Here is a 25,762-nt window from a genome sequence, read left to right as displayed (position 1 = left end):
TTTATATCTGCGTATCGACAGGTACATTTCTAGACTCACATTTACATCTACATTTATTTCATAAATTTATAGCTATTGAAAACCATGAGCTCTAATTTCTAGAGAATGTCACAGAGTCCATTCCAGTTTTCTCCCTTTCCATATTTGAAATGCCCACCTCCAACAGTGAGAATCCGAGCTTCTATTATTTCTTAATATCTTCACCTCTTGTGCATGTGATCAATTCATATATGACTATGTGGCTACCCCCTGATGCATAGCAAATTACTCCAAAATTCTGTGGCTTAAAACAGCAGTAATGGGGCTGGGGATGTAGCTCAGTGGTGCTGGGCCTGCCTTGCAAGCGCAAGGTCCTGAGTTTGATCCCTGGTGCTGCAAAACAAACAAACTAACCAGCAGAAATGATTTATTATCTTCCAGTTTCTGCAGGTCAGGAATTCGGGAGCAGCTCAGCTGGGGTTCTGGCTTGGGCTCTGTCATTTCTGATGAAAGAGTAGGGTTTGCAAGTCACACATCAGCAGGCTGTAAGCACTTAGGTGAAGCCTTACCTGGGGATGGACGGTTTGCTTCCAAGATGATGCGTTCATACCATAATCCCTTTTTGTAGAATGGATAGAACAACAGAAAAGAAATTAGTAAAAACTTCACCTTGGCGTAGGGAGTTGTCAGGAGAGCACGGTTTAACACCCGATGAACTTGTCCATAGGGCTGCTTGCGTATTATTATCACAACATGGCAGCTGGCTTCCTCAGAGAGAATACTCCAGGAGACAACAAGGTAGAAGTAACATGCTGTTATGAGCCAGTCTCAGCCACCACACAGTTATTCGGGAATATTCCATATTCTGTTGCTCACCCAGACAAATTCTAACACAATGTGGGAGGGAACTTCCAGAAAGCAAGGTTCACTGGGGGCCATCTTGGAGGGGACAGCACAATGACCAATCTTCTATGGCCACTGCCACACTGCCTTCAGGCACAGATTCCTTCCTCTCCCTGGTCAGGCTGGCACCCTGAGCCAGGCTACATCCCCCTCCAAGGGCACCCGCCTCATTCTGCTAGGGCCCTGACACCCCACAAGATTATTATTTAATGACTACGCTAGCCACAGTTGTGTCATTTCCTGTCCTATCAGAGACATTTCCCACAAGAGCTGAGAAGCAGAGGAGAGCGAAGACCGATTCTACCATAGCAACTGGGGATGCTGATGCTTCCCTGCTTTGCTGGCAAGGAATAAAGAAGGTGGGGAAATGCACAGAGCAGGTGCTCCTCCCACATGTACTCACTTGTCCTCCTACACCCTCCCTGATGGGCAGGGAACAAAGGTTGCCCACGGCTATTTTGTGGCCCAGCAGCCATTGCTACACCCCCGGAGTAAAGTTGGGGAGCATCCTGTGAGGGCCCCATTCTACCACCAGTCCCTGGCCCCAGGGAGGAAGCTTCTTGCCCAGCCACTGCCCAGTAGACAGGTGGGGAGGATGGAGGTCCCCAGATTACCTTGGGCAGTACACTCACCTTCAGGTAAGAGACAGAACTTGAGTCTGGACATGTCCGGGCACACACAGTACCTGGTGCGTGCATGGGTCCTAACATAGTGTGCAGTGGTGGGCCCTGGGGAGCAACAGGAATGCTGGCTGGTTTCTAACCCATAGCTATATGACCTGGGCAAGTCTCTCCATCTGCCTGGGCTCCCTCTTCTTTTGCCCAAGGAGCCAGGTAACCTCTAAAGGGCTAAGGCAGTGATGGCGAACCTTTCAGAGACTGAGAGCCCCAAGTGCAACCCCAAATCCACTTATTTAATGCAAAGTGCCAACACTGCCCCCATGTGTGCTGTTATCCAATGCTCAGCTATTGGGGCTGAGTCCTAACAGGGCTCTGCATGCCCACCCTGGCACGTGTGCCATAGGCCCACCACCATGGGTCTAAGGGCTCCTCAAATTGTGGGGTTTGGATGTTTCTTCCCACGCCTGGTTCTGAATTCTCAGACTCTCTCTCTCTCTCTCTCTCTTTCTCTGGACTCCAACCATCTTGGTCCCCCCAGTGTGGGAAGAGCCCACAAGCTTGTGGACACCCAAGGGGGCTTGATGTAGGCATTTACTTCTTTGTTCAGTCTGTCTCTGCTCAAGACTGAGCCCCTGGGCCTGGCTCTGGGTCCCCGGCCTCCTGTGGGGTGGGGGTGGGGCCGATGCTCAGGAGACTTGAAGGAAAGGGGTGGGGCCATGCCAGCTGCCATTTTGTAGACCCAGCCCTCCTCCCTGCACATACACTCTACATGGAAAGAGCTACAACTTAGAGCAGACCCGAGCGGATGTGCACCTCGCTCTAAGCCTTAGTTGCCTCCAAAGAGGCTATGTGTACCTGCTTCCCCAAGTGTTGGGGGACAGCACAGGGCCAAGGTGGAGAAGCCCAGGTGGGACATGGAGCAGATGGGTGGGCGTGGGCCCTGTGTGGACAGGTCTGGCCCCGGGGGTGGGCCCTCCACACCTTGGGGTGGTTGCTGGGGTGGGGAAGCCTCAGCCTGGACCTGAAGGAGCTTTGGAAGCTGTCCTTGTGGTCTCTGGGGAGGACGGCAGGGGGTTGCCATGGAAACCATCCCACAACACTGCACTCCAGTGGAGCTCATAGAAGTTCTCTGAATAAGAATCTCATCTTTTAGGCCCCTGCTTCCTCTTCACACTTCCAAGGGGATGTGCGGATCTGTTGGTGTCTGTGTGGCCCCTCTCATGGCCCCACCCCCTCACCTCAGTGGCCTTGCTCCCTTCTCCGCCTCTGCGGAACACCCGGCCCCTCCCCACTTCCCCCTGCCTCTTCTGTAGAAGGATTTCGGGCACACAGTGTTTTCCCTGCTCTACTAAAAACAAAAACCCACCAACCCGAAACATCTTCAGAGCTGGCAGGCCCCTTCAAGATAAGGCCCAGAACTGGCAGTGTGGACACGGCCTGGGAGTGTGCTAGAAATGCAGCATCCCAGGCCCCACTCAGACCCCCTGAAGCCAAATCTGCCTTTTAAAAAGGTTCCCAGGTGACTCACACGCCAAGTCAAAAGTGGAGATGCTCTGCTCTTGTGGGCCCCACCTCCCATTTTATAGACAAGGAAACTGAGGCCTACAGTGGTGAGGGGACTTTCAAGGCCGTCCCAGGGCCCGGATTCCAAGACAGGTGGCCTCCTCTGAGATCCCTGCTCCTGTCCTCTCCCAGCTCAGCCCACCCTGTGGCTTTACTGTAACCTTTCTGGCTGCCCAGCTCTGGCTTTCAAACCCTTCCCCAGCCTCGGAGGACTTTGCGAGGTTCTTGCTCGCCCCCTGGTGGGAGCAGGGGGATATGGCCTAGCCTGACTCAGGCCGAGAAGACTGCTCCCTGCTCACCCTTGAAGGAATGGGGTAGGGGCAGAGAACAGCAGGGAACAAGGAAGTCACAGGAGAAGAACAGAGGGTAGGGCAGAGAGGGAGCAAGCTGGGGTTCAGAGTCCTTGCTTTGAAAATGTTTGCGTGAGTTCATCCTGGTCCCACCCATTCGCAGGTGAGATCTAGAGCCTCTGATCACCTCTCCGTCTCCATTTCCTCACCCCCAAGATGCAGAGAGTCGAGGTGATGTCCCTGCTTGTGGCCATGTAAGGATTGTAGGACGATGCTGGGAAACTCTTTGCACAAAGGCGAGAGGCGCAGGTGGTGCCTTGGCCCAGGGTTCTGCACAGCCCACTGCAGGAAGGCTCTTAGCGACCCTGCCCTCTGCCTGGTGGTGGTCGAGGAAGAAGGGGTACCCTGTCACCCATGCCCGGGACCCCAAAGGCTGGATTTCAGAGAGGGGTGACTTCTCAGAGCAGCAGTCAAGATAACCAAGTGGTCTGGATTCAGATGGTCCAGGTTCACGTGGGGGACTCAGTTTCCTCATCTGTGAACGACCTTCCAGGTCTGTCACGAGCCCATGACATTACTATTAAGCACCCAGCACCACACAGGCCCTGTGGTCCCTGCATGGTCCAGTGGAGGCCAGGGGCTGGGGAGAGAGAGTTGGTCAAGGGGAGAAACCCAGCCATACCCAAGCAACACAGAGAGGTGGACCCAGAGGGTGTCGTGGTGTAGGTTAAAGGACCAATCACCCAGCTGGAGCACAGCCTCAAGCTGAGCAAATGTGCCCTGGGGTGCATTTGCTTTAAAAGCCTGAGGTCCACCCCCTCACCACAAACACACACATGAAGCCTGCTGTGTGATGGCCAGGTTGACCCAGACCAGCAGCTGGCCTTCAACCTCCCCAGGTGACTTCTTAACCCAAAGCCATTCTTCTGGCTACGTCACCCACAGCCCCTTCAAAGGGACCTCTCCCCCCATGACCCCGGACCCTTTGCCAACGCTGAGCCCCTCCCCAGGAACTCCCCTGCAGGTCTGTCTGGGATCTGAGCACTGGGTTTGCAGCGCTGAGCTGGACCAAACCGATTTCTCTTGTGGAACTGGGGAGTAAAGAGGAGAGGGCTCTGGCCTCAGGGAACAGGACCAAAGGTTCCACCTTGTCCAGAACTTGCCTGAGGTTATCACCAAAATGTCCTGCATTCCAGGAACTGTTGTAGCAGATGCTAAGGGAATATGAGCGAGTTGTGACTACTGATCACAGCTATGGTGTACCACTTTACAGAAGTGTTACATGATGTGGCAGCCTTCATAAGCAAACAGAAAGATGTGGGAAGAAAAGTCCACCCCAGCGTCTTTTTGCTGTGTGTGATAAAGAGCAAGGCTGAGTAAAATGAACCAGAGTATCTCCGCCAGGCCTGACCGCCCAGCTCCTCTCGACCTCCCTGCAGCTTCTGAGAGGAGGACGCTCCCTTCCCCCGGGGACCTGGAGGCCACCTCTCCCGTGAGGGCCTTTGACCTGCTCCAGAGGAAGGACAGAAAGTGCTCCCTGTACGCACCCCTACTCACACTCCTCCAACCTAAAGCAGTCACTCTGTCGAGGGCAGCACGTCATGAACCCGTCCGCATGCGGTGTGTTCTGTTCATCTGCTCAGCTCGGGTCACCGCTGTGTTTTGGCTGTCATTACTAACGCCGCTCTTAACACGGGTGCACCGTCGTCTATGATACTGGTATTGAATGCTTTGAGAATATACCTGGGGTGGAATTGCCGGGTCCTGGGGTGATTGGGTGTTGAACTTTTTGCGAGGCTGTCAAAGTGCTTTCCATCTCGGCTTGTGCTAAGTATTCTCTGTATCTTAGTTCATGAAGCTGAGGGCGCCACCCAGTAGGCTGGCCTTGCTTCAAAGGGGGAAGACAGTGAGATTCAGCAGATAAAGTATCCCGTGTCCATCAGCTAATAAGTGCAGAGCCAGGATTCAAATCCACATGGCCTAACTCCATGGCCTCCTGCCACCTGCCCCCCCAGTGGTGGCCTGGGTGTCTGTGTCTGCAGATCAATCGTGTGAGGGGACAGGAACTAGGAGATAAAGTCAAGGAGTTTCTAAAGGAAGGTCTGGGGAGACACAGGAGAGGCAGAGAGCCCCTGTTGTGGCTTGTGTCTAGACCTCCCCCAAAGCCTCATGCAGCTACTTCAGAAGTGGCTGAATCTGGAATGTGTGATGCTGGGATTAGGGGTGTGTGGTTACTAAACCTCTACACACCAGTGATTGGTTTGGCATGGCCCTAATCCCAGCAGTCTGGATGGGATAAAGGGGGCAGAAAGATGCTGTTAAGGTCTTGTGTTGCTTTGCTACCTTCAGGCTGCCATGAACTGTTGCCTCTCTGCCACCCTGCCTTGGAGCCAGCCGATTATGCATTGAAACCTCTACGAACTGTAAGCTGAATAAACCTTTCAGCTTTGGGTGTTGGGTATTATGTCTCAGCAACAAGAGAAAAGTAGCTAACACAGTCCCATAGCTCTACAGGGACGTTCAGCTCCCAGTCAGCTCCCAGGCTTGGGACCCTGGGAGGTCAACAGCAATGGGCTACCTAGATGGAGAATACATCTTTCTTGTCTCTGCCTAGCATCCTCTCTTCTGGCCAGATCCTTATTTCCTTTACAGAATTCAGTTCAGATGATTGGGCTGCCCGGAAGTGGGCTGACTCAGATCTAGACAATCAATGTCATTTTTTACTCTGGGCCATGGTGATTGGTTCAGAAAGGGCATGTGAGCTAAACTGACCAATGAGACGTGACCTTCCCTGGGACCTCAATAAGAACGGATGGGAAGAGAGAACGTGCTGCCTGGCTGGCAGAGCAGGTGGAGTTGAGCCAGGGGTGCTGACATCAGGTTTGTTCCCTCAGGGGAGCTTGCTTGAGAACCTGTGGTGTTCAGTCCTACACTTCTTTCTCGTGAGCTCATCTTCAACCAGCCCCAAACAGAGGGAGCCTCAGGGTAGCATGGAAGGGAGCCAGTATTATAATAGACAGATGAACTAGGTAGAAATAGTATAGGCAGTCAGATAGGGCTCGGTCCTCGAGAGGGTCAGGACAGAGGTGAAACACCACAGCTGTGGCCCGAGAAATACCAGTTGGAAACCAGACCTCAAGATAACGACAAAAGACCAGACCTGCATACTTCCTCAGGAAAAAACACTGGGCCTCATGAAGACTATACAGACATCAGCCACCCCAGTGGATGATCTCTGGACGCACCACCTCCTAGGAGAATCTTTTTCTTTCTATCCATGCTTACTACATGACTTGTTCCCCAATGTGACTGTACTTGTAACCTTATTGGGTGTTCATGGCTGTGGCCCATGTTGTACTCAATGCGGGTCTCACTGTATAAAACTCCTCTGTAAAGTGGGGTTTCCTGGTTACCCACTCAGGTCCCCTCCTGCCCCTTAGGAGCTTTTCTATCAATAAATATCTTCCTACTCTTAACCTCTGCTGTTTCTAGAATTCATTCTTTGATTTTTTAGAGAACAAGAGCTCGGTGTGTCACACAGCTAACAGGTTGGGAGATACACTAGTTCACATTTCATCTCTGGTATTGTTGCCTGTATCTCCAGGACCCTAGGCACTGACTCAGTGCTTGTAGAGCCTGGAGGCTGGCACAGTGTGTCGGGGGGTGGCCACCCAGGCAAAGCCCTGGAGGGACTAGAAGTATGGGGGGAGAGACAAGAGTGCACAAGCCCAGCATGCGCACAGACCCCTGTAAACCACATCCTATGGAGGGGAACCAACCCTCCTGGCAGTCTAAGCATCTCAGGGCCCAGCTAGGCCATCAGGGAGCAGCCCTGAGGCTCACAGGGTCTGGACCCCATGGGAAATCCTGGATCACATGGTGCCTCTTGCCTCATGAGAGGCTGTCACTGGGGCCATCACCCATCTCTTCCCACTCTGTCTTTGTCCCCTGCCACTGGCCATCCACCCCAGGAGCATCTAATTCCTATCTCAGTACCAAAGTCCCATTTCTCCCAATCAATTGGTTTGTCTTCCTTCATAAACTTTGGAGATTATGTAAGTGGCTGTGTTTTCCCTTTTGTGTCATCTTCGAGGAAGCTTAGAGCAATGTGTGGCCCTCCATAGCTAGAGTACAGCGATGAGGGAAGCTGGGCAACTCATGAGTATCAAAGGAGCTTCATGTCACAGATTCCAACACTACCACGCAGCAGAAATATCCTTTGTGTCCTAGTGTCCCCTTTGTCCAGCTGAAGCATACTTTTCATATGTGCTTTTGAATCTTTTCACACGAATACCTCTTCTTGTTTGCTGTGTGCTGTGGCTTGGCCACGGTTTGAGCGTGTTCTCCAAGGGTTCAGGTGTGAAATTTAATCACCCAGGAGAGGTATTACCAGGGTGGAAACAATCTGACTATGGCATTTAGAGGCAAGGCCTTTAAGGAAATAATTCAGGTTAGATAAATCATCGGGATGAGGCCCCCCATGATTAAATCCTGGTGGCTTTAGAAAAAGGTGAGTGAGCCAGAAGACACAAAGACACATATGTGTGCTTCCTGTCTCTCTCCATGTGAACCTGTGCTGACACGAAGGCAATCACTGGGTATGACCCCCACCCAACTTTGCACCTCTAGAACCATTTGTCAAGCTGAACGTATCCAGCCTCGGGTAGTTCGGCGTAGTAGCATAGCCTGATATATCGTGACTGTCCTTTTCAAAATCACTTTTGAATTTGAAGTAAATCACATTTCAAATAAGATCAGCATTGAACCTAACCATTGAATTTGATCTGGTTCTCATCCAATTTGGTTTGTGATCAGAATCACGGAAAAAATTTAAGATCTTAAACTAAAGGGACGTGGATTTAGCTCAGTTGTGCCACCACCCTGCCTCACAAGAGCAAGATCCAGAGTTCAATCCTGGTACCAAAACAAAACCAAAACAACAACAACAACAACACACACACACACACACACATGCACACACAGTACCACTGTATAAGGGTTCCCTCCCCTGCACATCTCAACATGAGTTCTAGAAGATCGTGGTGAATGCATGTGTGTGTCCTAGTCACTTTTCTCATTACTGAGACATCATGCCTGGCCCTCACATAAAGAAGAGAGGTTTTGTTCCGGCTCACATGCTCGGTCTATAGGGGGCCAACCCTAAGGCAGGAAGGGCATGTTGGAAGGGTCTGGCAGAAGAAACCTGCTCACATCATGGTGAACAGGAAGCAGAGAGCAAAGGAAGGTGCCAGGAAGGGAGATTTACCATTCTCCAGTGATCTACCATTTCCGGCCAGGCTCCAACAGCACCCTGAGCTACTGAACTCACCAGTAGGTGACTCCACTGATGAGTACAGCACCCCGATCCAATCAGCTTCCACAACCCCTGCCTGTGAGTGCAAAAAGGCCTTGATAGTGTGTTTTGTGCTTGAAATCACATGTCGCACCCATGTATAAAGAGAACCTGTAGAACTGGTTGAGAACAAAGCACAGTCATCACCCCACCATGGCTGGTGGGCGCTCCCTCATTTCCCTTGCCTTTAGTAGATGAGAAAAGTCTTCAAAACTTCTGAGCCAGGTCTCAGTTCTCCATCAGGAAGTCCTTGTCGTCTGTATTTTAACTTCATTCCTGGCTCCCTGTGTTACTCTCTTGTTTTTGCCCGCTTGTACGTTATGCATCTCTAGAAGCTGCCTGAGTTCCTTCTGCAGCCAGGCGGTGAGAAACCAACCAGCCAACCAATGGACAACTGACTTCATGGCTGGATTCCTGTTGGGAGGGTGGAGGCCAGGTCTGGGCCCTTGCCTTTCTAGAACCAACCAGAAGGTGGCGCTAGGACAGCTCCTAAATGTCCTACTTGGAACAAAGAGCAAACCCAGGTATTTGGTGACTGCAATGTGTTTTGAGGACTGCAGGGGAGGAAGAGTTGGGACTGAGGTGAACTGAGAGACAGCAGTGAGCTGCAGGCTGTAGTGAGCCTCAGGTCCCTTGGACTAATTAACATCAGGTGAGCTCTCTGGGTTACTGTCAGGAGCCAATGTGAGAATGGACCTCAGGTTCTTAGGGGCTCTCCTCCCCATACTGTCCTGGGTAAGGGGTGGCTTTGCCCCTTCAAAGAGCATGGCCTGGACTCCCACCTGGGGCTGTGTGTAGCATGGCATCTCTCCCTTGGCACTGTGAGCCCCTGTCACCCAGGACGGAGCTGGAGAGAGACCCCTGCCAGATAAGACCATTCAGTGTCCGCTGCAGCTGCATCTTCCACCTTGAACTCCCAGGGCTGGGAGGGATGACAGCATGGCTGCAGCCCAGCCCATGGCCCGGTGTCCTCCAGGCCCCTCTCCTCCAGCACCAGAAGCCCTGGGAGGTTTCTCTGCCAGGATCCTGGGCTGTTGTGCAGTGAGCCTCAGTGGAAAGACCAAAGACAGAAACCCGAGCCCTGGAGTCTGCGTCTGCTGCTCTGGGGAAAGGCCTGGACTTTGGTGTCAGGTGATCTTGGCCTGGGCTGGCATCTGGATGCTGCCACTTGCTGACTTTCTGACCTTGGGCAAATTGCTTACTCTTTCCAAGCCTCAGTCTCTTCATCTATAATGGGAAGAATAATACCTGCCTTTTGGAACACTCATGGGGAGGCAGTGAACTGATGTAAATAAGGTGTCTGGCTTGGTGCCTGGGCTACACCGTGGGTGGATATTGTCTGTCACTGTTGCTAGCACTGGTGCAGTGACAAGAATCAAGGAACTTGATCCTGCGGGGCCTTGGTTTCCGCCTTTGCACGGTGTGGGCCCTTGAGTTCTGGGGGGATAAGGGAGCCAATGTGTGTGTGTTTACTTGGAAAGTCAGAAACCAGCATGCAGATGTCCAGCCACTGTAGGCCGGATCTAAATCCAGGGATGGCAGGATGTGCTTGTTCTAACCCTTTGCTCAGCACCTCTCAAGTGGGTGTCCTATGTCTGCCTGAATGCTTCCAGTGATGGGGCACTCACCACCTCCAAGGAGGCCCTGCCCGTCCCATCCCTGTTCAGCTCTGGCCACGACGGCGAACTGGTTAAGGTAGGGCCAAGGCTCATCTCCCAGCAGTTTTCCAGCCAGGAGTTCCCAGAGGTCCTAGCTGAGTCCTGACTTCCTTCCCCATGAGTAGGAGCTTCTGCTAAATGGATTAGTCCTCTAGCCTCTGCAAAATTAGATTCAGGATCTAGCCAGCAGTGGAGGAGGAGGGGTATAGCCAAAGTATTCTTGCAGTTGAGGAATTAACCTCTTCCATGACAGTGCTGAGAATTCCCTACAAAGTTTGAGATCAACATAGGAAGCTGCTTCTGCTGGGACTGGTGACATCCACAGACAGTGTGTATGTTCACAGAGCCCTGTAATGTTGTCACCACACCTGATGCTCAGAGCCATAGATGGGGAAACTGAGGCCCACAGAGTAAGTGATCAGACCAGGAGGGCTATCTGCCGACAAGTTTATTTGTGCATTCGATGTTCACTGAGTCCTTACTCTATGGCAGGCCTATGCTGGGTGCTGGGTCTGCAGTGGACAAGACAAATTTCTGATTTTGTGCCAGGGTGGTGGTAAGAATAAGTGAAGGAAACAGAGAGCAGGAAACAGTGTATTCTCCCCAGGAGTCAGATAGATAGCTTTGGGCATCCATCCGTCCATCTGTCCATCTGTCCATCTGCCTGTCTGTCGATCCAGCCCCCTAACACATATCAGGGATCCCCAGAGTCAGAACCCAGTGTTAGTTCCAGACATGTGGTACTTTTGTGGCTCTGCATCCACTCTCTTCTTGGAATAATAGTAAACTGTTTGTGTTTGAGAAGCTATCTCCCCGGAGCCAACCAAGCAAAGCAGGTGGGGCCAGTGACTCTGATGACATTGCTTTATGGTCTTGAGTAGCCAGTCTGGGTTCATATCATTTGCAGCAGAGAGGCTGCCTGACTCCAGCACAATCCTCTGCCCCAGCACTTGGAACAAGCCCTGGTCCTTGAGGAGTCCCTCCCGGGATGATTCCCTGAGGTTTCTGCTTGTTGAAGATGCTCCTCAGGTTGGGACCTGGCCCCACCCAGTCCCTGTCCTAGAAGTCAGCGCAATCGATGCCTGGTCTCCTCACAAACATGGCCTGAATTGATTCCTCCTCTTCCCCCAAAGCTGTCCTAGTTCTAGCCCGTGCCTTCACCCGGATTCCAGGGCCACCTCCTCTGATGGCGGCTCCGTCTCCAGCCTCCCCTCCAGTCCACTCACACACCAGCCCGCAGCAGGAACTTCAGTGCAAAAGGGGTGTTTTCAAAGGGGTTTCCAAGGTGAGTTCTGAGGAGAAGGGTCCTAGGAGGAACTCTGCAAGGAGGGGAGCTTTTGGCCAAAGAAATCCTGAAACTGCTGCACACCTGTCCCCCTCTTGGAGAGTGATGGTACGATTAGCACCCTGAAGACTGTAAGAAGTCCTGCTGTGAAGAAACCCTCATAACTGGGCTTCTCGCAGCCTCTCCCCTTGGATTTGGTCACTGACCATAACATTTAGCAGATGCTCTGAGGCACCTGCTGGGAAACAGTGGCTTACAGACAAGTGGGCAAACTTCTCTGAAAGTCCTTGCTGGGCTGCTCTTCTCTTCCTTCTCCACCTCCTCTCTTGCTACTGCTATCGACCTCTCCTAGATCCCCGACCCTAGGAATTTCTGTCCAGTCCTTGAACAAGGTTTTTAAAGTTTTCGATGTATTGGGAATTACATGCAATTGGATGTTTGGCCATAGACACACGCCCACAAAGACATCATTACAATCAAGGTAACACACATATTCGTCTCCCCCAAAGGTCCCCTCGTGTCCCTTTAGTCTATTTTCATTTTTTTGGCATGAACACTTAACATGAGCTCTACCCTCAGAGACTTTTTTCTAGGCGTACAATACAGTCTTGTTAACTGCGCCACAGCAGCTCTCCAGAACTTATTCATGCAGCCCAACTGAAACCTTATATTCCTTGAGCAACAACCTCCCCTCTCCTCCTCCCCCAGACCCTGGCACCCACCATTCTCTTCTCTGCTTTTGTGACCCCTCACCTGTGCGGGATCCTGCGGTGTTTGCTTGAGCGGGTCTGGTTCTTTCCAACCATGGTCTTTGCTGATACAGCGTTGTCTTTCTTCTCCCCGCCGCAGGGTGCAAAGGCAGACGGTGATTCCTGGGGTGCTTGCAGGAGTCCATTCACATGGCTGCTGGCTGGTGTCAGCTGGGCTGCCAGCTTTCTGTGCCAGGGCTTGGCCATCCTCATGGTGTAGCTTGATGGCCACGTTTAAATGTGAGGCTGCAGAGAGGTGGGTGGGTTGGGAGCTTCGTGCTCATGGTTGGCTCTGATGAAAGGAGATGGAAGGGCAGTGGAAGCGTCATCGCTGTCATCACCACCGGTCCATGCTTTGGGACTCACGAAAAAGTATTCCATAGTCCCAGCACTGGGGAAGCTAAGGAGGATTGCAAGTTTGAGGCCAGACCCTGTCACAAAATTTTACAAAAGGCGGGGGGTGGCTGTGGGCATGGTTCAGTTGGAAGAGCGCTGGCCTAGGATGGGCAGAGCTGCAGGTTCAATCCCCAGTACTGCACAGAGAAGACACAGATGTCCCTGTGCCTGTGGATGGTCATCCCGGCTGCCTGGGACGGGGTGAAGACGAAGGATGATTGTTCAGATTCCAACTCTAGCGAGTGCCTCCCAGACCCAGGCTTCCCACAGCTTTCTCCTGAAACATCAGCAGTGTCTCTCTTTGCTCCCCACAGGCATCTGAGGTTGCAGCCTGGTGTTACTTGGTTCCTCTCGCTAGCATCTCCTCTCCCAGAGTTTGCTGTTTTTTTCTTTCTGATGCCTCCTCTCCCAGCTTCTTTGCCACTCTAGCTTAGCATCTACCCATGTGGTGCCTTTTCTGCCGAGTTAGAGGGGTCTGGGGAGGGCAAGGCCAGTCCACCCTGTGCAAGCAGCTCGTGGCCAGAGCACAGTTAGAATTGTCCCCACCTCCCGCTCACTCCCCACCTGGCTTCTGCTGCCTCCACTTACCACAGCTCCCTCACCAGTCTCCAGAGGCCACCGCCAGTGGACTCCGGTGCCCTTCTATTTCTTTGCTTTGTCTGTGTGTGTTTTGATACAGGTGATCAAACCCGGCGGCACTGTGCCATTGAGCTACATTTCCAGCTTTCTTTGTTCTTTTCTTTTTGGAGATAGATAGGGTCTCACTGAGTTGCCCAGGCTCGCCTCAAATTTGGCACCCTCTTGCCTCGGCCTCCCCAAAGTCCTCATAGTTCTTGATGTCTTGGTAGCCTTGACACCGTCAGATGAGCTTGCCTCTTGACTCTCCCATTTTAGCCTCCAGCATGTAATAATGTCACAAAGACCCTTCATGCGCTTTCCCTGCCTCTCCAGCCCCAGAGTTAGACTCTAGGCCTAACTTGCTGGCCTTTCTTCCCTGAGACCATTCCCACTTCTCAAAGCGCCTCCCCGAGTCCCTTCCCTTCTCACCCCACATTCTCCCTGCCGGTGCGCATCCATTCCCACGGTTTCAGTTTCACTCCGAAGGCTGATCCTTTCCAATCGTCACCCGCAACACTGGCCTTGTGCCTGCATCCCAGCCTCGCATCTGCAGCTGATTCCACGGACGTCTCTCACCGATTGGCCCTCGGTCGCCTGGATTCGTCATGACAGCTGACTCTGTTTCTCCTTCCTCCCAGACCTGCCCCTCTCCTTCTACCTGAGCTCCGCAAATGTCACCGCCTTCTGTCTAGCTGCCCAGAATAGTGCATGCCATCCTTGACTGCTCTGTTTCCTCAGTTTCCCCACCAAGTGAATTGCCAGGCCTGTTGGCTGGACCCCTTTGAATAACTCTTGTCCGGGTTGGGGATTTAGCTCAGTGGTTCTGCTGCCTGCCTCACAAGCACAAGGTCCCAAGTTTGGTTCTCAGTACCAAAATAATAATAATAATAATAACAACAACAACAACAACAACTCTTGTCTGTCTCCCCACTCATTGTTCCATAGCTGCAGCCTCAGACTCCCTGCTTACACCTGCCTTGGGCCCCTGCTCCTGTCCTTATGCCAGCTTGACTATGGCACTCCCCAGCTAACCATTTTCTGGTGGCTCCTTACTACCTGGGAATTGAATCCGGATTGCTCCCAAGGCTGAGGTTGCCAGATTTAGCAAATAAAAATACAGGATATCCCATTACATTTGAATCTCAGATAAACAATGAGTGTTTCTTGTTTTGCTTCATTTTGTTTGGTTTTATATGATCATGTCCTACGAAGCATTTGGCGTCAGGCCTTCCATGTCCTGGACTCTGCCACATCCCCAGCCTCGTTTCTTGTTACGCTGTATTTTACATCAGACACTTGGGATAGACTGTGCTTAAAACTCCCCCAAGTGGGTGACACATTTCTTACTCAGTATAGTCTTTCTACCTGCCATCCGCCCCACCCCAAAGGCCATTCCTCCTTTATGCCTCGGCCACTTCCTGCTCATCTCTTAGGTCTCAAAACACTGGGGTCCCCTCCTCGGGAAAGCCTCTTCTTTCCCAGCACGCAAGGCTCCTTCATCCCTCCGGGGAGTCTTCACACTTGACTCATCTTCTCTCTCCACTGCAGACTGAAGTTGCCAGCAGCTCTGTGACTCCCCCTGACCCACATCTGGCCGTCCTGCATGGCCCCAGGCAGCTGGATGCTCAGGAAGGCCAAGCACTTGGCAGAGACCCAGCTTTCTTCTTGTTATCTTGGCCTGGCTCCCAGTCTGAGGGTTCACACTCCCTCCTTGCCTGAGTTCCCATGGAAAGTGGCTTTCAACCCAGCCCTCTGCCCAGGTCCAGATTACTAAATGCTGAAACAATGGAGGCTCCCAGCCAACTTTCCAGCAGGGTCTGCTGCTAAATCACCCAGAACATCTGCTTGTACATCTGGGGACAGGCGCCCGCAGCTGAAGCCATGGAGCATGACTTTGTCACATGGGGTCAGCTTCAGCTTGGTGGGGCTGTAGGGCAGAGAGCTCAGACCTGAAGTAGGGACACTTGCTTTGAGTCTCAATCTTGCATCTTTCTAGCTACCTGGAGCGCCTGCCCCGTCAAGCCTCAGTTTTCTTGGCTGTAAAATGAGGATGACAATGTTTATTTCACAAAGTGCACTAGCAAAGGAGAATATCCTAGGCACATCAAAACACACAGCAGCAATTCAGAAGCTGGCTCAGTCTTCCCTGGCCCTTTCTGAGGCTGGTAGTCACAGGCCGTGAAGACCAGAGCTCTGTTCATAGGTTTCTCCTTCCAGAACTACAACCAGGCCCCACTTTCCACCCTCAGTACAGACTCCAGAGAAAATGGCCTCCAACTTGACCACCCAGGGGATGTAGTATGATCAAATCAAGCTAAGGGCAAGAAGGGCTGATTGGGAAGCCACTGAGGAGGGAGAAAGCTCTGGGCTGGGGTTGGGAATGCAAGAACTCCAGCTGCTCAAGGGTGTCCCCTCCAGCCTTTCCTCTGCCTGAGCCCCTGCAGACCCCTTGGCCAGCCCTGTAGTCTTCCGTGTGGCCCCTCTCTGGCTCCTTGCTATGGGTGGCATTTATCTCCTGATGGGTTATCTCTTTACTCTCCACCTCACCCTTCAGACTGCAGGTGCTGAAGGAGCAGGAATCTGTCAGTTTACAAATAACAGCAATCAAGTTGCTTTCTAAAACATTATCTGAAAATATTTGTGGTGCGATGAAAATGCGGTGAATGTTTAACCTTAAAAAAAATAAACTATCATAGTGAAAGACACATTACCCTCAGTCCTCCGCACAAATACTTCCCCTCCCTTCAGACACATTCATGTCAACGTTCTCGCCGCTTTCCGTAGCAGTCCTGGAAGCCCTCTTTCGTGAGTGCCTTTCTGTGGCTGCCTCCATGTCCTGAATTGATTCAGAGCATATATGGTGATTTCCGTCAAATAGAAACTTTACAGTTTGCCCTCATCTACTTCATTTGCCATATCTGGCAACTTTTAGCTTTTCCCCGAAGTCAAAATAACCATACAAGGTAAATATTTTGAATCAGTTCAGGATGCTGAGGCAGCCATGACAGCACCACTGCAGACACTCATGGAAGAGGACTTCCGGAGCTGCTTCAGAAAGTGGCAAAAACGGGGGGAGCAATGAGTTCAAAGGGAGGAGTATTGTGAGAGGATTCATGACAATATATTTTTACTGCAAGAATTTTTTAAAACACTTAAACATGTATCTTATTCTTTTTTGTCACACCTTGTATACAGTCATTCTTCAATATCTGCTAGAGATTGGACCCAGGATTCCCCACAGATGATAAAATCCTCAAATGCTTGAGTCCCTTATACAAAGTTACATGTAGCGTATAAACTACACCTGTCATTCTGTATGCTTTACATAGTCTCTAGATTACTTACCATACATAATACAATGTAAATGCCATATAAATATGACAGGGGATAGAAGAAATAAAGACAGAAAGGGGAGAAGGAAAATCATAATTTTAAAATTGTACTTTTAAGAAAACTGCTGCTTGAGGACGCAAAAGTTAGCCAAGTTTATGATGCCCTTTCCTCTTCTAAGAAATAAGAAAAAAGCTTTCCCTCCCACAGACCTCCATCCTCAAGAAAGCAGCATTATTAAGTGGGCAGCAGATCTCTAAGCTTCAAACTCATACAACTAGTTTGCATGCTAACCTAACTCACCTGGAAGATATCCCCCAAACCACATAAAAAAACCCATGCCGGACCATGATGCTCTCTAGTCTACACTCTCCCAGCACCCACATTTCTCTCTGAGGGTGTACTTCTTTCTGCCGCTCACGAACATAGCTTGAAAATTATTTTCTGTGGCGGAAGTCAGCAAACCCACAACCTACCCTGTGGGTGGAGTGAGTTGAGGTCCCCATTTCCTCTTTGGGGAAACTCCTTGAGCCCTGTCTGGTGACAAATAGTTGTTATTCTGTATTGTTTGGGGATTAACGAGAAGGAAAAGAGTGTACATGTTCAATACAGATGCAATTTTTCTCCTGCATATTTTGATTCTCAGTTGTTTGAATCCATAGATGAGGAACTTGAAGATATAGAGCACAACTGCACACACACACACACACACACACACACACGTATTCACACTTGCGGTTCACTCCAACTCGGTGTGAAGAGCTTAGGTGTCATCACTTCCACCCTCGTGTGAAGAAAAAGCTGAACAAACGAAAAAACTAACAACTGGTCACAGATGCATCAGAGGCTTGAATTCTAGGGCCAAAAAACCACCCTGAAAACTGGAGGGAGAAGGGAGGATCACAGCTTCAATGAGGCTGCTGTGGAAACAGTATCTGCTGGAGCCAGGAGCTGGTAGGAACTCTTCCGACAGTTATATCTCAGTATGGATTAGGTGAGGGCTAAGAACCATCTCTAAGACCCCACCTGATGATGAAGATTAGAGACAATGTCCCCATGCAGTACAGCGATACGCACCCAGCATTGTCCTTAAGAAAGGCCTGTGGAAATGACTCTGAAGAGGCTTATCTGACTCGGGCAATGAGACAACTCCACCCTCTGTTAGCTTTTGAGTCTCACATAAGGGAAGGGGGAACAATCCAAAAACTGAAGAAATCGATCTAAAGTCACAGCTCAGTGACTCAGACCTACTTAACAAAAATAAATGAGTGCCATTCAATCATAATATCATACAATGTCTCCCCACCCCAACTCCTTACCCTCACCCAAAAGGTGGACTAGGGTTCAGAGAACTGCAAGGCAAAGACTCTACTTAAGAAAGAATTCCTGAGAAAACCAAAGACAGCAGGAGCAAAACCAGCAGCGTGGACACAGGGAACTAGAGCGATGTGCCTCTCACATCTACAGCTACAACCGATATTAAAGACAGCCCAGTTCCTAAAACCTCACACTGAAAGCCTGACTCAGTTCCTATGATCAGTCACATCAACAGTGTTTGTGGTTTTCATTTTAAAAAAAAGATGAGATATGCTAAAAGGCACAAAAGAACAGGGTGTGAACTGAGGAACAGAGAGAGCAGGCATCCAGAACAAGACCCAATCTGATAAATATTTAAGAATGATCCAATGAAGAATTTAAAATAACTATGATTGACATGTTCACAAGACTCTCTTCTTTGACCAGAACTTTGATCAAGCTCTCCTGTATCTGTTGCTTGATTAGCCACTCTTAGGCTTCCTTCTCTGCTCTGGTAGAATCCAATTTGATCAAGAATCCTGCGAGGTCAGTGTAGTGAAAAATCCCCACCACAGAAATGTAAGTATCCTTAGTACCTTATCAGCCCTGCTAAGCTAGCAAGTCAGTTTAGCCAGAAATCCCTTCTCCTTGATGTTTCCTCTTGTTATTGGATGAAGAGATCTCAGAGGAGCTTCTTCTCAGGTTCTTAGTGTCCCGAACAAATAACTGGACAAGGCACACAGAAAAGGGAAGGAGGTTGTAGTTTTATTGAAGGTGAGAGAAGTAAACGCTACAGGCAAGCTAGTGAAAAGGCTCACAGAAGCCCTCAAGATAAAGGGAAAAGGATTTTAGTATCCAAAATTCTTGGTTGGGCCTCTACCTCATACAGATATCACTTTGGGACAATTGTTCTTTCAAAAACTCCGTTGGCCTCTCACCAGACATAAAGGAAGGATCAGAAATAGTGTCTTTGGATTGGTTGTGCCCATATGTAAATGAAGGGTAGGGAATAGCATCTACTGATTGGCCCTGTGAACAGCACCAAATTCAAATGAAAGACTAAGAATATTGCTTTCTGGTTGGTTCCATGTGCACTGCTGAGGAGCTATAAGTCTAGAGTCACTTTGGGCCCAGTGTTCAGTACATGTCTTCTTCTGTGGGGAGACTCCTTGCTCAGCCTCTTATCTGTGAGCTAAGCTGTGGACCAATCAGTTTCTGGTTTCCCTCAGCCCTAGTCTACTTCTCTCTTACTGATTTCCCATTTGCTCACCTCCTCTTCCCTTGCTCCTTGTTGTGTAAGTCTCTACTTATCCTTGTTGGAGCTGGAGTTGAGTCCAATCTCTGTCGCCCACTGCACGTGTTTGGATAAAATTTCTTTTTAGCAATGTTAAGAGATGTAATGGAAAGAGTATTTCACACAGAAGACTACATGCGTAATGTAGATCCAAGGTGATGCTAAGAAAGAATCAAAAGGAAATGCTAGAATAAAAAGACACCAAAACAGAAATTAAGGGTGGTTTTGAAGGGCTCCTCAGTAGGGTACATTAGCTGAAGAAAGAATCAATAAGTTTGATGATATGTCCACACCAACATACCAAACTGAAATGTGAACAGACAAAAAAGCAAGGAAAAGAATACAAAAAAACTATGGGACAATTGTAAAAGGTGTAGCATATGTGCAATGGGAATGTCAGATAGAGAAAAAAAAACAAGAGAAAATAGAAGAAATATATTAAATAATAATGGTTAAGAATTTCCCAAAATTAATGAGAGACACCACAACTATAGATCCAGGAAGTTCAGAGAACACCAGGCAGGACAAATACCAACAAAACAAAAGAACGCAAAACAAAAAGCCCATACCAAGGGTCATGCAGAAAATCAAAGACCAAGAAATAATCCTGAAACAATCCAGAGATGAGAAACACTTTGCCAACAGAGGAACAAGAATAAGAATGACAGCAGACCTCTTGTTAGGAATCATGTAAGCAAGAAGAGAGTGGAGCGACATATTTAAAGTATTGAAAGGAAAAAAAAAAAAACCATCAACCTAGAATGCTGCCTCTAGAAATGTAGGATTGTATCTGCACACTAAGAAGAACCCATGCTCCTAGGAGCTCTTTTAACCAGTCAAAATAACTGGAAGTCACTCAAATTAGTTATTTTCTTTTTCCGTGTCTTTGGTGTGGGGATGTTATTCATTTATAAAACTGGGTTTATGTTCATTGGGTTACTGTTTGCATTCCATTTGCGGTGCTCCCTGTGCACTTGGCAAAGTGTTACTCCGCCATCTCTTCTCCCCTACTCCCACCACCCCTTTTCTGTCCCCCTCTTTTCACCCGCCCGTTGTAGGGAACTGACCTCAGTTCCTGTTACCCTCATTGTGTTTCTTTTGCTCAAATGAATAAGTACATGTACAATTTCATGTGTCCCTGTAAAGAATACTTCTGTCAGCCAGGTGTGGTTGGTAGACACGTGTAATCCCAGCTACTTGGGAAGCTGAGCCTGGAGGATCACAAATTTGAGTCCCTGCCAGGGATTTAGCTCAGTAGTTCCGCCACCTGCTTCACAAGAGCAAGGTCCCAAGTTTGATCCCTGGTACTGCAAAAACAAACAAACAAAACAAAACAAAAAACAAGTTTAAGTCCCACTTGGGTGACTTAGTGAGATCCTATCTCAAACACCAACAAAAAGGGGCAGGGGGTGTAGTTCAGTGTGAAGGCCCAGTGTTCAATCTCAAATACAGGAAAAACAGAATGCATTTATCTTAAAAATCCTTCGCTTGGTACATTTCAAGCAAGAGATTTCTGGTGTTGGCCGTGTATGTTTTTTCAGTCATGACAACTGCTTCCATGTGGTAAGGTCAGTGCTTGGTAAAGGGTGGCAGAACAAGTGAATGAATTCTTGGCTTGAGATCAGTACACAGTTTAGGAAAAGTCTCTTCATCTCCCTGAACTTCCAGCTGTCCCAGCAAGGAAGATTCCTCCAACCCTGGCATTACAGAATGTACCCATAAAGTGAGGAGTGTGCATGGTGTCTTGGTTACTTTTTCTTGTTGCTGAAACAAAATACACAATGCACAAAGTCAAGGAAGAGAGACTTATTCAGCTTGCAGTTTGTAGAGGTTTCAATCCTGGCTCCAAGGCAGGGTGGCATGGCAGAGGGGCATCACAGAGGAGAAACACTTCTTGACAGCCGGAAGACAGAAGGCAGAAGGCACCAAGATACAAGCAACAGTAGCAGCTTCTTTCTGCCTCTTTTATATCATATCTAGGCTCCCTTGCTTAGAGCAGGTGCCAGTGGACTAATTTAGTAATCGTACACCCTTCATCCAGTACCACACTCTAGATCCAGCCACCTCTGAAAAAGCCCACCTATGACTGTATGAGACTTCAGGGGACATCTAGACACAAACCATAGCGTATGGATTTTCTCCCCACTTCCTTTATGATTCCCTTCACTTCTTGAAATCTACCCTCTCCATTTCATCTTCCTAAATCACCTTGTAACAATGATTTAAAAAAAATAACAACAATGATAATGACAACCACAGTTTATCCCCAGAGGCAGTATTTATTCCAGTATCCCTGTGGTTGTCAAACCATGGATGCTTCCATTCTTTATATCAAATGGCATTTTTCATACAGCTGGGGCACGCCCCCATATACTTTGAATCACCTCTAGATTACTGATGCCCTAACTCAATGCAAAGGCTATGGAAACAGTGGCTCTATTGTATTTTGTTTTCTTTTGTTTTGTATTGTTTAGGGAATAATGGCCAAAATTGTACAGATTGAGTATAGTGGCCATGTAGCTTTTTTTCTGCTGTTTGTTTTGTTTTGCTGTACCGGGGATTGAACTCAGGACCTTGTGCTTACAGGCAGTTATGGTGCCACTGAGCTAAATCCCTGGCATGTAGCTTTTTTTTTTCCTGAATATTTTGATCTGTGCTTGGTCAAATCCATGGAAATAAAACCTGAGAATACATAGGACTGGCTAAATTACATGTACATTATCTCTTTGAGATATATCTCATGAGATACATACACTATTTCATTTAATCCTTTCTTTTCTTTACTTTTTTTTTTTTTTTTTTTTTTTTTTTTTTTTTTTGTACCAGGGATGGAACTCAGGTCCTTGCGTTTGCAAGGCAGGCAGTGGACCCATTAAGCTAAATCCTCAGCTCCCCAGCCCTTTTTTTTTTTTTCCCAGAACTGGGGATTGAATTTAGGACCTTGTGTTTGCCAGGCAGGGGCAGCACCAGTAAGCTACATCCCCAGCCCCTCTCACTTAATACTTATGAAAACCACTTGTGGTAGTAACTTTGGTTATTCTTTGTTTGCAGATCAGGAATTTTGAGGTCAGGCAGATTCAGTAATTTGCCCATGGTTGCAAGACTGAGTTCATGCCCATGTGACATCAGAGACCAGGTGGTTATACACTTTCCAGAACATTCTCCCTACCGCTGTGGCCCATTCCTGCAAGCCAGGTTAAACAGGCTGTTGGTTAAATCTCTACACCTAGCATAACCATGCCTGGTTCATAGCTGTCCTATGCTTGAAGAGATCAAAGCCTGTGTCCCTCAGGACTGCATGGCAGTAGTGTGCACTGTGACTCTCCGCAGAGGGCCTGCAGGATGCAGAGTTGCCTCAACTTACACGAGCTGGATGCCGTGTCTTTCTTGTAACATTTGCTGACATCCTTTGTATTCACATTTTTGAGGTCTTACTGTAACTAAGAACACCCTTGTATTTTCAGGGACAATATGATCCAAGCAGATTTTTCTTTGAGGGAGTGTTCATTTTTCTAGTGGGCTTGCAGCCCGGCCAGACAAGCCGAGACAGGCCCTAGAATGGCTGGCAAGACCGTGGTCAGGCATCCCAGCTGGCCCATTCCATCGCATGTCACACTCGGTCAACACAGCTGCTTCCTCTGCTTCCTGAGGATAGTGCAAGATGATGCTCTTTCCCCTTTCCCAAGGGTAGGGGAGTTGGGCCTCAGCCACATTTCCTCTGGTTGAAGAGGCAAGTGCTAAATATGGCTTCACTCTTCCTACTGTAGGAAGTGTTGCCTGCAAGGCATCATGGGAAATCAGGCCCCTAGAACAGCTCTTTTTTTGTTGTTTTGTTTTTGGTTTTGTGGTACTGGAGACTGAATTCAGGGCTTTTGCATTGACCTATATCCCCAGCCCTTTTTCATTTTACAGTGGATCCTCAAGTTTTTGTTTGTTTTTGGTTTTTGGTTTTTTGAGACAGCGTCTCACTATGTAATTGAGACTGACCTGGAACTCACTATATAGCCCAGGCTGCCTTCAAACTCACAGTGATCCTCCTGCCTCAGCCTCCCAAGTGCTGGGATTACAGGCATGTGCCACCACACTGGGAGATCCTCAAATTTTGACTGGCCTGACATGCAAACAGTTTGGGTTACAATCAGAATTTTAGTTTTAACTGATGAACAAAGTCTTGAGTTACAACCCAAATGCTAGCCGGTTGGATCTCCAAAGAGTCTCAGATCCAGATTTAATCCTTAAAGAGTGCTAGAAAGAACATTGCATCATCCTCTCCTGTGTGGGGTTAACTGAGAAATCTTGGGCCAATATCTTTCTAAGGATACTGAGATCTGCCTGTACACAGGAGAGAGACCTTGAAGGCTGTGGAGAGGAGCCTGAGCCTTCAATCAACCAGCTTGAATTACAACCAATTGAGAACGAATTGAGTTGGTAAGTCCAGTGTCCACTGTACTTTGAGACAGTCTCACTAAGTTACCAAGTTGCCCAGGCTAGCCTCAAACTTGCAATCCTCCTGTCTGGGAGGATTCCAGGAGTGTCGGGATCCCAGGTGTGTGCCACCATACCTGGCTCAAAACAGCTTGCTTTGCTGATGAATGCTGCCCAGGGTTTCTTCCTGAACAACTCCAGGGGGCGCTGTTTCCATGGAGTGTATGCAACGCTATTGTGTTCCTGCTAGTGGTGAACTGAGTAGTATGGTGATTCTCACACTGCCTTTCTCCAGAATTTTTTTTTTTTTTTTTTTTTTTGAGACGGAGTCTCACATAATCCAGGCTGGCCTTGAACGCACAGCAATCTCCTGCTTCAGCTTCCTGAGTGCTGGCAGTACAGGTGTGAGTCACCATGCCCAGTTCAGAATGTCTTACCAAGAATGAATAAAGTCACTGGGTGAGGGATAAAGGTACCATCAGGTATTCCCAAGCATTTCCAGGTTAAATAAAATGTACCTGTTTCGTTTGTCACAGGACTTGACAGCGCCTTCAACATAGTGACAACTCTGTAAATCCAAGGGAGACACAGGCCGTGGCATTTCTCAAACCTACTTAACTACGGAATTTTATTTCCCCTTTTCTTGGAAAGTAATGTTTCAGGAAGCAAACTTTGGGAAACTCTGGTGTAAAAGAAGGTTTTTCCAAAAAAGCCCATTTTCCCCAAGGATATATAGAAAAATATCATATTTTGAGTCATTATCCCATCCCTGAGACTGTTGGCAGCCTGGGGCAGTTCAGCCACCATGACAGGACCCGGAGTGAGCGGTGACATTTGTTGAAGTCCCAGGAGGTGTGATTGCTGGGCTGTGCCCATTCAGCGTTGCAATTCCCAGGGGGGATGGGACCGTTGTTGCAACCCTCAGCACATCTGGCCAGTTTAGTCTCTGTGAGCTAGGGCCCCCCGGTCTGGGCCCCGTTTCATGCTTCCTGTCTGTTGGCTGGCAAATTGTTACAAAGGATGTGGCTTTCTGGGATGCGGTCCTCTGCTGGGCCCTGGCACTCCCAGCCTCCCTGCCTCCTACCATTATTACATAGGCTGTGACGTCAGGATGGAAATGAATTCTCCTTCTGACTCCACCCCACTCCCAAACTGTGTGAATCTGGGTGTGTTTGTTACATGACCCCTTTGGGGCTGATTATGCCCGGATCATAAGGAAGTTATAAAACTTTCACTAGATAGAGGCTATAATGTGCTCAGCCCAGCGTGAGGCGGATAGTGGATCTTAGTAAGTCCTGTGTGGTTTAGTGACTCCCAGCCATGCCACTTCCTGCCTGTATATCCTTGCGCAATGTACCGCTTGACCCAGAGCTTCAGATTCTGATCTCTAACGTAAGAATAATCGTATAGATTTCAGAGAATCACTGGGATACTGAATGAGCTAATGCGTGAAAATTCTCTTTGGAAGCTATGAAGCCCTGGGTAGTTATAGTAACCATGGAAACAACAAGGCGTTAGTGAGACGTAAAGATGCCCGCACCAACCACCAGTCACACGTTCTACATCCCCGAGGAATTCTGTGTGCTCAGCAGCAATTTCTACAGATTAACAACCGTTTATCCCCCAAATATTTTTTTTGGCTGCCAGCTCTGTGCCAGGCTGTGAGCTTAGGCTTGGGATCGCTTTCAAAACACTAGAAACGACAGAACATTTTACCCAACTGGGGCTCTCTTGGATGCTGCTGGAAGACATGAGTCTCTTGGGTCAAAGACAGAAGACTTTATTACTCACAAAGTAGCAAGTAACCCAGACATCAGTATACTTATATAGGTTCCTCTTGCTTTCAAATCCTGTAGGAGGTTACCAGATTAAAAAATAAAAATAAAAATACAGGGTACCCAGTTGAATTTGAATTTTAGATGAACGACGAATGTATTTTTCAGCACTTCCCAAATATTGCATGGTACATCCTTATACTAAAAAATATTGTTTACTTGAAATTC

General features: G+C 48.8%; 1 long non-coding RNA gene across 1 annotated transcript; it reads right to left on the bottom strand.

Moving 5' to 3' along the window:
* Positions 1-548: 548 nt before the first annotated feature.
* Positions 549-2,544, bottom strand: LOC104847521. The gene is made up of 3 exons (XR_776178.1): positions 2,358-2,544; positions 1,515-1,610; positions 549-597 (listed from the first exon to the last, which is right to left on the bottom strand). It is a non-coding gene; the product is annotated as an uncharacterized LOC104847521 (long non-coding RNA).
* Between the last annotated feature and the right edge of the window lie 23,218 nt (positions 2,545-25,762).

The sequence above is a fragment of the Fukomys damarensis genome, unplaced genomic scaffold (assembly GCF_012274545.1).
Source record: "Fukomys damarensis isolate Sample0158 unplaced genomic scaffold, DMR_v1.0_HiC HiC_scaffold_36, whole genome shotgun sequence".
In the NCBI taxonomy this organism is placed as follows: Eukaryota; Metazoa; Chordata; class Mammalia; order Rodentia; family Bathyergidae; genus Fukomys; species Fukomys damarensis.
The sequence above is the reverse complement of the archived record's forward strand: the minus strand, read 5'-3'. Positions and strand labels throughout refer to the sequence as shown.